This window comes from Antedon bifida, chromosome 8 (assembly GCF_963402885.1).
Source record: "Antedon bifida chromosome 8, ecAntBifi1.1, whole genome shotgun sequence".
Taxonomy (NCBI): Eukaryota; Metazoa; Echinodermata; class Crinoidea; order Comatulida; family Antedonidae; genus Antedon; species Antedon bifida.
Window position 1 is genome coordinate 3,212,740 of NC_136233.1, and position 13,585 is coordinate 3,226,324.

General features: G+C 31.7%; 1 protein-coding gene across 2 annotated transcripts in view; it reads right to left on the bottom strand.

Moving 5' to 3' along the window:
- The window catches only part of LOC144850861 (uncharacterized), a 96,489-nt gene that overhangs the window by 67,403 nt on the left and 15,501 nt on the right, over positions 1 to 13,585 (bottom strand). The window lies entirely within an intron of this gene.

The window sequence follows — 13,585 nt, forward strand, 5'->3', positions numbered from 1 at the left end:
CTTTTTTTATTTTTTTTTAAAAACGCATTCAACAGCGAGTAACTCGCCAATTACAGGATGCATAAACTATTGTATAATTTATCAGAGTCGCGAGTTACAACCCTGGCACTAGGTCATGATTGAACCTTGGGATTGGAAGACAAGCATGTTAACCACCAAGCTACAGCTCTACTACCCAAGCTACTCCACTACTCAAGCAGTCCCACTACATTTTGGCATTAATATCAAGCAATATATGTGGGTTACAAAACATTCTGCTCTGAATTGTTTTCACAGATATGAACCTTGGCTAAGATGTGGACCATGTACCATGTAATTGGTATTAGAAAGTTAACAACAAGCCATTAATTATAGACTGTGGAGTTACAGTATCTTGCATCGAAAAACTTAGAAAACTATAGAAAAAACATACTATATTCTCAAAGGGGTAAGTATGTTCCAAAAACCAATGTGTTTTCTAAGCATTTTTTCAATGAGTGGGGTAACATTTTAAGGTGCCTTTGAGGCTAAATTTACATGCGCTCTAATGAATATTAAAGTACATGGAAACTAATATTTACCCCTTGTTGGCATTGTGACCCTTATACTTTACGGTTCCTTAATGTTGGCTTTACTCTCCAATTCATTATGTAACTAAACCAAGTATATTCAACTTCTCCGCATTTTTTTTTAGTACATTTTGAATTTTGGTTCTGTAATACATGGCTGCAGTGCGGTCTATTGTATTCAAAGTTCAATGTGCTGATTTTTTTCTTATTTTTTTTAACTCTCCAATTCATTATATAATAAACCAAGTATGTTCAACTTCTCCATATTTTTTAGTACATTTTTAATTTTGGTTCTGTAATACATGACTGCAGTGCGGTCTATTGTATTCAAAGACATTTTCTTTTTTATTTTAGATTTTTTTTTTTGTAATTTTGCAATAATCTATGTACAACACCAGCAGGACATCACTTATACTATCAACCATATTTGGGCAACCCTCAAAGGTAGATCAATTTCCAGGGTAATAAGCTTGCCTGGTTTCATTATCCTTACTGGTGTTTTATAATCAATTACAGAACCACCGGCTCATTTTAACACTGGATTTCCAAATAAAGTGTGGTAGCTTAAACTATTTAAACTATACAATTAAAACATTCAAACAACACATACAAGGAGGTCTTCCAAACCAGAGTACAAGGCCTCAGCATGGGTCTATTTAAAATATTTAATTTGGAGTTGTTTAATTTAAGATAAATTTTTTTGATTAAGCTATAATAGAGTCAATCTTTGACAATACTGTGTTTGCTTAATGTCATTAAGTCATTCATTGTATACTTGGTAAATAGTTGGTTCGTAGACCTAACATTGCTATGCATACTGTTGTTGTATCTTAAACAAATAAATGGTCCCTTAAGAGAAAAGTTTAAAAAGATGTACAAAGAGGAAAACAGTCAACAACATCTAGCCGATTCTCAGTTTCATAATTTGTACAGTATCAAGGCAAATTTTGTAATATCAAGTATCACACTGTATCACATGTGATGCATGTATCATAGTCCTATAAGACTAACCAAAACCTACCATATAAAGGCACCTACTATGTGATACATATGTTACATTTTATTACAGATTGGTTATGATACTGTTCAGATAATGCTCTGTGGAGATAGTAGGGACAATTTAGGGTATGGATATTGTCATTCATCCAGGTAATAATAAAAGTTGGAAAAAAATTAAATCCAGTCAACTAAACTTACTTGTGATTGATTACAAGTAAGTCCAGTTGACTATATTAAATTGTTCAAGCACCAGCAATGTTAGCCTGACAATCTCACGAACTAAACGAAAGACATTTGCTGACCGTTCGTTTGCCGTAGCAGGACCCAAAATTTAACCAAGTCACATTAAACAATTAGACGACTATAATCAGTTTAAAAAACATTTAAAGGCACTATATTTCAAACAATGTTATGATACCGATTGATGTGAAGCGCCGCTGATTATAATTAAATGTTGTATAAATGTGCGCTATACAAGTAATAATAATGATAATAATAATAGTAGGGAAAATTAAGAAAAAATTTTGAATTTAATTCAAATTATTGCAAGTAAACTGTAAAAACTTCACAAACTGAAAGTATAAAGTAGTTTTGTTGCAGTAAAGTGTTCAAGTTGTAGCATTTGCAGCCCAAGGCAACAGTACCCAGCATGTAAAAAGCCAACAAGATCTCAACAAGTAATTGATTTGAGAAAACTAAACGTTACACCTGTGTTACAAATGCCAATATAAATTTTCTCTGTTAAAATTCCTTCAATTTAGTAAAATCTCCAAGTTGGAGAATATTTCATCAGCACAACAAATTAAAGGTCATTGGATAAGCTTATTACTTGTTCCAAAAATATCAAAAAGTGAAAGTATTGATAAAAATTTGCTCATAATAAACTTACACAATTTTATGATAATTCATCAAATTTAAACCTATGCTGAAATACTCAAAATGAAAAACTTTGGTAACAGTAAAATGTAGTGGAGCTGTAGCTTGGTGGTAAAATGCAATCTTGGGTTCAATTCTTACCTACTGCCTACTTAAAAAAAAAAAAATTATATTTATATTAATATTTACAGTAGTACTTGATAAGCTGCAGTAATTATTTAACCAAAAACCCATTGTCTGACAGACCATGCATATTTTTTGCTTTTTTTCAGTTAAATCATTTTTTTGCTGATCCAATTTTTGGTCGAAGTGAATAACTATTATGTGACATTAAAATGGCTTATTAAAAAAAAATTTCTAAAAAATTATTTTTTCAGGGGAACAATATATCTTTAAGGTGTATAATTTAGGGACCAAAGTTGCTTTGTACTTTTCTGTGTTGTCATCCTTGTTTGATCCACTTGATCAACAGAATGAATAAATAAAATAAAAACAAAATGTGGATATACAGGTCGAGAGAAGTAGACAAGTTTAAAAGTACATTCTCTTAAAACTGGATTCAACAAGTTTATAGCACACACCTCTCATCTCAGAATGTGAAGCCTATGGTATTATCAACCTAGACTTAGAAGGGGTGATCGGCATCCTTCACTTAACTACTGAAGCATGACCAAAAGGAGTCTTCAGGGGGCTTTGGCAATTAAGACATTAATTTGACGATCATTGATGTATGCCCCCTGCTGTTGCCGCCGCATAGAGGTTGCCATCAATTGCGTTGTAGCTGAGGTTAGACTGTAAATTTCTCCAAATTTGTTTCTAGTTAGTATTTCTGACGCATGGCCGGGTGAATGACCTTTTTTCTTACACTTTTTATACAAAAGGCTTAACACTTTTAAACCCCTCTGTTTTTCACTTTCAATGACACTCTCTCTTTATCCCTACCTCATGTTACATCAGTTTGGATTGACACATTTCCTGAGTCAGTTTAAATTTCTTAAATTAAGTAAATTCAATTTATATATTTTGAAAATTATGCAGATACGTTTATACACGCCCACACATTGTTGAAATTTACTAAATTTCTTATTATCGACTGTTTTTCTTGTGATTTCTCAACAATTTAATCGCTTCAAAGTGATCCCTGCTTGATCTTTGCTATTTTCTTTTCTCTAAACACTAAAATCGATCGCCATTTTTGTTTGAGGGTTTGTTTTTATTCAGTTTGTGCTGTCGATGAAACATCTTTTTATAACCTTTAGAACGGATGCATTTGATATCTTCCATTAAAACTAGTTTATGAAATTAGAACAAAACAAATCATAGATTGTCACATGACCTTCAAATACCAAATAAGGAAGGAGATGTGTAGGGGTAAAATATATTATTGAGAATAAACTAGGTCTAAAATCTTACCATAATTTTATTAGTTTTTATCATGCCTAACACTCACAATGTTTTCGATTAGTTTGTAAAAAAGGGGTTGGGGATGATGTTATTACCATCATAAACCGATATCTGATTTTTTTTTTTCTTATAATTGTTTAGGTGACCAACTTGATTGAGCTTTGCTCTTTTGAACTACCTTTCGTTCACTTTACCATGCATTGATCTTGAAATTGATAATTTTATTGGTGTTCGATAAATAAAATTAAATGAAAAAAAATATAAAACTGGATTCCTATTGTTCTCCAAAAGATAATTGATGGAAAACAATACAGAAATATTTTGGTGTATTTTGTTCATTTGAAATTAAAATTTTTTTTTTTAGACTTCTGAATATTTTATCTACTTAAAATCAATACTAACAGTAACATAAGAGTCACCTCTTCCTCACAGTATTAATTTTATTTGAAATTTTACAAATAAAAACAGAAAAACAGCATATAAATATACCTGTGAGTAAATTTTAATGAAACGTGTCAAGGTTAATTTGTAAAATATTGATTCTATATCTTTAAGTCATTAAATAAATGATCTCAGTTACATAAATATAAGGTCAAAACTAATATAATTTCCGAGTCTTTTCCGTTGGAAATTACCTTTGTTGCTTCATAGTATAGATACTATACCCTGTCTGTCTGGTCGATACTAAACTAACTCTCCCCTAGATATGTATATATATATAAATCCAAAGGCAAATTACTGATGAAATAACAGTGCTGTGGGTATCAGTAGCTGGATCTCAAAAAATTTGCAAAATAAAATAAGCAAAAAGCTATTAAACCAAAATGAAACAGCAGATCTTTTGGGACAACACTAGCCTTGTATCACCCACTAATAAGCCCTTCGTCAGTACAAGTGAGAGTACTTGGATAAAATAGAGAGTATAAGCAGACAAGTGCTGACTGTGAGTGGACTGGAATAAATAAAATAAAAACAAAGGAGGCACAGGCTGGTGTATATGTATCACCGGGCGGTTTAGAATTTATTCTGTGCCTGTGATGTTTATATATATATATAAAATATATAAAAATAAAACAGACAAATTTCTTGTTTCTGCCTCAAAATAAAATATTTATTATACGAGTACTTTCGACCATAGGTCATCATCAGGTACTGATAAAATAATATAAAATATATTTTGTATAATATGAAAAAAAAAAATATCTATATAGTATTATACAAAATATTCCACTACAGTATACTAAACTATCAAGTAGAACTTGACATTTGCAGATTTTATCAAAATCAATTAGATTTCAGCGTTTATTAACAATCTAAAGACTGTGTATTGATTAACCTTCATTAATAAAAGCGTTGAAGCATATCCTTGCGATAACTCCAAGCTATACCGTAAGCTACTCGTTAATATTCAATGGATCAATCAAAAATGGAGAACATGTCCTAGATTTGTACTTTCAATGTCAATTTGGTGCTAACACAATTACTTAATTAGCTAATATCTCGGTTTCTTTATTCAATAAAACAATAAAATATAAAATACAAATGCAGCACAAGTGCCGGATTGACGTATTCTTTACAAAATATAGAACAATAAAAAGATCTTACAAAGATAAAATATATATCAAAGGTAAAATGTATATCAAAAAAAAGAAAACAGGAAAAAAAAAGAAAAGGAAAAAAAAAGAAAGGAAAAAAAAAAAAGGAAAAAAGGAAAGAAAAAAAGAATATGAAGAGTTAAGAGGCCTACCTAAAATATAAACTACAGTAGAAATATACTATACAAAAATAAACAAATAATACATAAATGTATGTTTTAATACTACAAATTCAAGACAGTTATAATTGATATAAGTACAAATTTAAGTCATTGATCATATACTATATTTCAACTTTTTACCAATTAAGATTCAATTTCCATGAATCATATATATTTATTGAGTACTTAAGTAGCCTATTAAGAGTTACTACTTCCTCAAGTTGTTGAGTATCATGATTTTCAATTTCAACAAAGTGCCTAGTTGACTAGAATAAGTGAACACTTAACAATAGACACTTGTCTGTTCTATTTTTTGAAAAAGTTTAATTAGCAGGTAATACTTCAGACATCCGCGGAGGAGTTGATTGGTCTTGGGTTGGGTTTTGTTTTAAAAAGTAACTTTTGGACGAAAACAGAAAGTCCTAAATAATAAAACGTTTAGAAAACGGTAATCTTGTAAAGTACAAAGGTTTTAAGACTTTCCGTTAGGTTGGGTTTTGTTTTAAAAAGTAACTTTTGGACGAAAACATAAAGTCAAAAAGTCTTGAAAACTTTTAGAAGACAGTAATCGTTTTGTTTTAAAACGTAACTTTTGGAAGAAAACAGAAAGTCCTAACAAATAAAACTTTTTAGAAAACGGTAATCTTGTAAAGTACAAAAGTGTTAAGACTTTTCGTTGGGTATGGTTTTGTTTTAAAAAGTAAGTTTTGGAAGAAAACAAAAAGTCTTCAAGAATAAAAATTTGAAGATAATAATCTTGTAAAGGTGTTAAGATTATTCAAAGGACCTAAGTGGATAAATAAACCGGAAATTGATCACTAAAGAACGTTTGAACTGTTCAAGAGGTTGCAACAACTTTGGTTGGTGGCCTATTCTAAGGAATTTTGTTCTCGTAACCTTTCCGTGTCGCGGCTGATGTGGGGCTAACAGTTCAAGCTGGACAAACACTCAGAGATGACTGGCCAGCAAATTGTAACAATATTCAGCTGATTTCATCAGGAGAATTGAAATACAATAACTAAAGTGTGTTATTTCAGGTTTTTTTTTTAACTTTATGCTATTTTGATAATTGCTTGCATTTACAGGTAGTCACACCAAAAATGTAACAATGAACAGAGTATATACTGTACAAATCTTTTACTGAATAAAATATTATTAGTTACATAAAATAAAAATTACTAGTAATAGTAACGCCTCCTCCAAAATAAACACAATTATATCTAAAACATAAAAATATTATTTTAAAAACATTTTAAAAATTTACAACAATTATATAAACAAAGATAATTGTGTTTTGAAAATCTTGAAATTTCATCAAAATTAAGTCGGGTAATGATCTTTGGAAATTGCGTGGAAAAATATCTTTAATTTTGAGCTTAACACGCATTCTGAAACCGATATCTTAAAGCAGTATAAACACAGTCAAGCAATGTCCAATGACATGTGGCTTAAAAGGAAAAGCTCATCCCACTCATTTTATAATATTAAAGTAAGTTAATGATATGTAAATGAGTATTTTTATGCATATCATAGGTAGTGTGTATACATCTTATATAATTACAGTCTGGTACAGGACGTGATCAAAATGACCAAGAAAGGAGTAACACACTATGTAACAATGGTGAACTTGAAGATATTAAAACATTTTGTTTTGAACTGTAACACTTTTGACAACATTATAAAAGAAGAATTAAGAAACCTAGAAAATGATGTCCCTCTGTAATGATTATGACCTATGACATTATTTGTAAATGCAAATGATGAAAACAAATTAAGTTTTATTTTAGGAAGAGAGTCTGTTGCTCTTTCTAATAAATCATACAATTCAATAAATATATTTTATAAAATATTTAAGTTCTGCATGGGAGAAACGGTCCTCTTTAAAGTACTCACAATGATCAATTTATAGTATTGTTGCTTTTAGTTTAGATAGTTTAGTTATTCAGGTTCTTTTTGTTTTTTTTTCCAACATGTTCTGTTCTGTGTTGCTTCTTGGACCGCACTGCATAGTGTAAATGCTGGTCAACAAATGAATAAATTGCTGTGTGACCCAAATTCATTATTAATACTTTTCCCAAACGTGAGTGGCCTTCTCCAAAAATTCAATATTTGACAGTTTACAGGACCAGAAAAGTATCAGTACTTCTGTCACTTGTAGCAATACTCTTAGCAAAATCGTTTAAAGCTTGAACAGAGACAATCATCAATGCTATGATACTAACTTGCAGGCTTTTGGTAACCTATTCCTCCTTTATTCCTCAATACACTGATTTAATTGTTGGTTAATTAAGCATATCAATTAGAGGTGGGTGGAACAGGATCAATCAGGGGAGGGTTAGGAGCAATAGTTAAAAATCATTATTATATTAATCGTGTTGCATGAAAGACACTTTTGGCAAAGTGCAAACTACTACTAGTTTAATTATGCCTCGTAGGCTGGGTAATTTCCACAATATGTGGGTTCGTTTATGTGTACCCTGGGGCAAATTGCTATAAAAAAGTCTTAACTGATGGGCTTAACTCCCTGATTAAATCCGGCTTTATCAGATAGACAGTCTTACTAAAGCCACCTCTGTTTCACCATTGCTATCAGTTTTAGCTAAGACCGCCTACAGTAATTGAGGGCATACTTTCCGCGTAAAATACCAAATAAGGTAATATTTGTCACACTTGCTAAATTCACAATCATAACATTATGTACATTTCTACGATAGAAAATCTATAGCAATCCACCCTTGATAACTATATACCATAACAAATAGAGCAGATTAAAGGGTATCAAAATAGCAGAATTCTGCTGATTGAGGGATACCAAAATAAAAGAGCAGTCTAAGGGATACCAAAACAGTATATTGCATGGGTACCAAAAAACAAGAGCAGTCTGAGGGATACCAAAATAGTATATTGTATGGGTACCAAAATACAAGAGCCGTCTAAAGGATACCAAAACAGTACATTGCTTAGGTACCAAAATACAAGAGCCGTCTGATAGATATCAAAAAAGTACATTACATGGGTACCAAAATAGCAAATGGCAGGAATACCAAATTTTAAAAAGGCAACAGTATATGTAGTTTTTAATAGTCTATATCTTTTTTTAAGTCATCACAATTTCATATCTCGTAAAAGACATTATGGAGTTTGGTTCAAAAGGGTCCAACAGTTGACGACAAAGAAATTTCATTTGCAGAGAATGTCTAAATAAAGACATTTCAATTTTGATAAAATATTTCATATCTAATTTCTCCAAATCACAAAGAGATAACAATTTTGGAAAATAAGAACGATTCATTTACAGCAATCATAATATATTTGATTAAAGTGACATTTAAAATCTTTTTGAAATTCCACAGGAGACGATTCAAAATATTTTCTTTCTTGCGTCAAATGTATTTCAGTAAAAGGTCGAACGAATTAGGAGAGGGATGCTAATGATAAGGCTTTCACACTATCATTTCTCTTTCATCATCATCATTATCATCTTCTTATACTGTGCAGAACCTCATTTGAGTATAGTCAAACATGGTTGTATTGAATTGACCCAGAGGGCCCAGGTATGATCAGTGGCTGTGATGTACTAGTACACCAGGGTAACCCCCTGTTCTTTAAAGTGCACCTGAGCTAGATGTGTACACTGGACCTACGGTTTATAGTCCTTATCTGAGAAGACTTGTTCTACCACAAGAACCATGGAGCGAGTGAGCCTCGAACCCTTGCCAATGTTATGGCTAAGGTTCCACCGTCTTAACCGCTCGACCACTCACCCACTCACTTACTTAATGATAGCCAAATTTTTTCAGACTTTGGACTACAGTATTTCTTTAATTTAGCGTCAGTTTTTACGATTTCCAATATACTGTACCATTGACATACATTGCAACAATCTGGATCATAAATTACAATGACTTAAAAAAAATGGACAAAAGCCAAAACGATGGTTTATCAATTACTCTTCATCTTCAAATATCTTGTTCTCAAAAAGTTATCAAAATCAAATTCTATTAAAATCCCAAATGCTACGTTGCAAATCAAAGGTTAAATCTTTAAACAACGTAACAAGTGATGATGGCGATTATTAATCTAAAGGATAATCTCTAAAGATTACACTTACAGATTAAAGTTAATCCCATTGGTTTATAAATTGGGTTTTGATTGATTGTATAATAATAACAGGATTTTTATAGCGCAAATTGTATAGTACATTATACTCATATGAATTGGGCTAAAGTACTTATTATCATATGATAGTATTAAGTACACACTTACATTTGTCAATGCATGAACCTTAAGCCGTGTAAGGGTATCTGGTTTTATAGGAAGATGCTCAAAGCTCTCCTCCCTCTTGTAATGTTCAATCAGCAGTAGTAGTTTCACATAATAGGGAAGGAGAATCTTCACTCTAAAAGTGGGGGTGGGGGGGGGGGGGGAGAATAAAAGTTAGTAGCTAACTGACTGAATAACATGCTAGCATAAGGTAAGTAAAGGTAATTTTCCCGTATTCATTTCTGAACATGAGAATGAGCTTTTAGGAACTAATTTTACTAAGCCTCGGCCTAGCGTACACAACATTATATAGTACTGATTAAACCAAACATACAGTAACAGCAACACCTCTCTTCCTGAAAAGATGACAACTATAGTCAAGATCTAAAAAAACTACTGAAATTGTACTAAAACCATTTCAATAAACCGTCGCCTGAAGAAAATTATTAAAAAGTACAAAAGTTGAATGTCAAAAAATGAATAAATGATAATTCTTGGAAAAGAACTTGACGGACGTTTCTTCAATCATGTTTCTCTTTTAATATATCGACCACCAAAATTTCTACGTTCCTTCAACTTGAAGTTCCATTTTAGCGTCAAAGTATAATTGAAATTCAAAGAAACTGCCACATGTAATTTTTTCATATTCAGACCCATCTCTTTTAAAATATTTATCGATCAAATTTACAGTTAACTTTGATTACAAACAGAATATGTTTTGAACTCCGATGACATAGATAAGATAAAATAATGATGAGCATAAATTATATGAGGCGTGAATTGTGCCGCAACATTAGAAGCTCCATTTTTTTCAGCTAAACTTTGATCTTATCTTTAAAAATTAACAAGTATTCTCTGGAAATGATTACCAGGTTATAAATATGATGCCATTATGGTTACCGTCATCCGTCACTAAATTTTTAACACCTGGAAAATCATGTAGGAACAAATTAGGCGGAAACAAGGGCGAGATGGTGGGAAAGAAGAAGATAAAAATCAAATGATGAGATGTGGCAGATTCATCAGGGAAAAACCTACGCACGATGGCATCACGCCAAGCCTAATAAAAGATTAGTTTCGAACAAAAAGGTTTTAGAAAAAAATGATAAGAGATTAAGTGGATTAAGGATTTAATGTACTAAGGAAATCTGAGGATCTTTAATGTATATTTAAATGTTGATGTGAAGCATTATCCAAACTTTATGCACGTCTGTTTTAAAATGACTTGTTTAGTAATTTATTTATATTTATTTTGACGTCTGTCATGAACGACAATGCCAATATTCATTTGAATGATGGATGAAACTAGGTCAGGACTTGGCACCTTGATTGGTCGTATCATTGATCAAGGGTCTCGTCCAGTGCCCACCTTGACCAGAGGAGAGGCATAAGCCAATACGTAAGAGGCACATACTGGATGCAGAGGCTGCCATAACAGTCAGCAGTGCTGATCTCAAATACCTGATGGGACCCCAGCTCCCCAGACTCCCCCAGAGCTCTAACCAGGCCCAACGTTGCTTAACTTTGGTGATATGACAAGAACCGGTGTTTCAACATGATATTAGTAATAGTAATACAAAGATATCATCAAATTTTTCTTCAAATAGGAACAGTTTAAAAATTAAAGTAGAAAAGATAATTTATTTTATTATATTTCATCCCATTATCCGCCTCCACAGTAATTTTACAACACGTCATTAACTAATACTTACTAATAGTAGTACTAATGGATGACAATGTTATTGACTTGCATAAACATGTAATATAGTTCTTTCAAATGTCTTGAGAACATAAACCTTTCATGTATTAATGAAATTATTTATTTTATTTTAAAACTAACCATTTACTGTTACTGTATATATTCTTGTTGAACAACAACAAAAATATCATTTTTTTTTATGAAAAGTATTTTGCGGTGGTTAAAATCAACAAAATATTAATTATTAATACTTACAAAAATAGTCTAGAAAATTATTCTGCATTGAATTTAAAAACAACACCATAATTATGTAAATACTGTGGCTTTCCAACACTCAACAAGTGTGTATTCTAGTGCACATTACCTTTGTGGGAACATTATTTAACTGGTTGCTTGACATGGGCCATGTTTTGATCAAGAAAATTGATTTTTCTTACAAGAAAATAATGTTTAAACTGTATAAGTTAGCAATAAACATGAGCAAGTGTGAAGCAGCCCCTATGGTACAATCGTTTGACATTTTAAACATCAACTATAACATCCCAATTGGCCATTAACCAAAGAAAACAAGATCCAAAAAATTAATTGAGAATGAAAAGTGATGGACAGATTTTACATAAAACGCATTAAAACATCACTCACTCATTGTCCGTTGTTTGCCACAACCATAGGTCATCGACCTTTCAACGTATTCAAGAAATGACAACACTATGGAATAGAGTAACATCCTGTATTGTGAGTCAGAGGAGCTTAATAGAAGTAATAAGAACGGGATTGTTCATCCCTAACGTACAACTCACAGCTTGGCATTTGGCAAGATGTTCAATGGTGTATACATATGCTTGTCATTTTTCCCATTGCATCATTCAGTCTCTAGTGTATTAAGGAAAATCAAATAAAGAATAGATACATTGAAAAATAATGATGTACAGTGCAGTATTGTCACCTAAAAATAGGATAAATTAATCATAACATTTAAAATTAACTTCATCGACTATATATGACTGTAAAGCTCCGTCTTACTATCAAACTTTATGTGACAAAAAAAGTGTGATGTACCCATGTATGGACATGATGATGTCATATCACTACCAAATTTGGGAATATTAATACCATGTTTGGGCACATCACACTTTTTTTGTCAAACTAGTTTGCTAGAGTGTAGACAGAGCATTATGCTATTTTGTAGATATATGCTACAGATCAAACACACCGCAAAACATTTTGTAAGGCCAACCAGATGAGATGTTGGACATTTATGGATACGATTGAGATGATCTAATTTTAAATACTTTTTAGATACATTCAAAAAGACCCACCGCAAACCATTTTGTAATTGTTTATATTTTAATGAGTGTAAAATGGCATACCAGAATCAGCCTCTAGGCATTTATGGATAAGATCAGATGATCTAATTTAAAAATATATTTTTTACCATCAACATGCACCAAAGTGCTTTTAAAACATCAAGTTTTAGAACATTTAAGTAGAGAGAAACATTTTAAAATAACAATATCATCCAGAAATTAAAGCGTTACAGACGGCAGTAAGCGTCCATCCCTCCAGGCAACACCTTCCACCAATAGCTGATTACATTCATTCAATTTGAACTGAAGAACAATACAAATAATACTTTGTTTTTATTACCTTGAGGGCAGGCTGGTAATTCTAAAGTGCTACAATTTTACAACAGTGAGGAATTGCCATTGCTATGGAAACTATACGCAACATCTACATTGGTAAAGATCACATGCTATGAATGTAAGTTGAAATGACTTTAGCAAAGTAATTTGAAGTGTGTTTGTTTTGTTTCTATTAATAAGGTAAACTCACAGACGTAAAAGCTTTCTGTTCCTGGAATTTTTATTGTATAATTTAAGAAAATATTTGTTTTGTTACCTTAATAGATTGTTACTAATTATTATTGTTCTCAACCTTGCGGTTGATACAGCAGTGCCATGCTGTCAACTTCCAGCCAGGCCTAGATACCCCACAATGTATATCTAACAAGTTCAAAACAAGTTCAGCCTGTTTCCACAA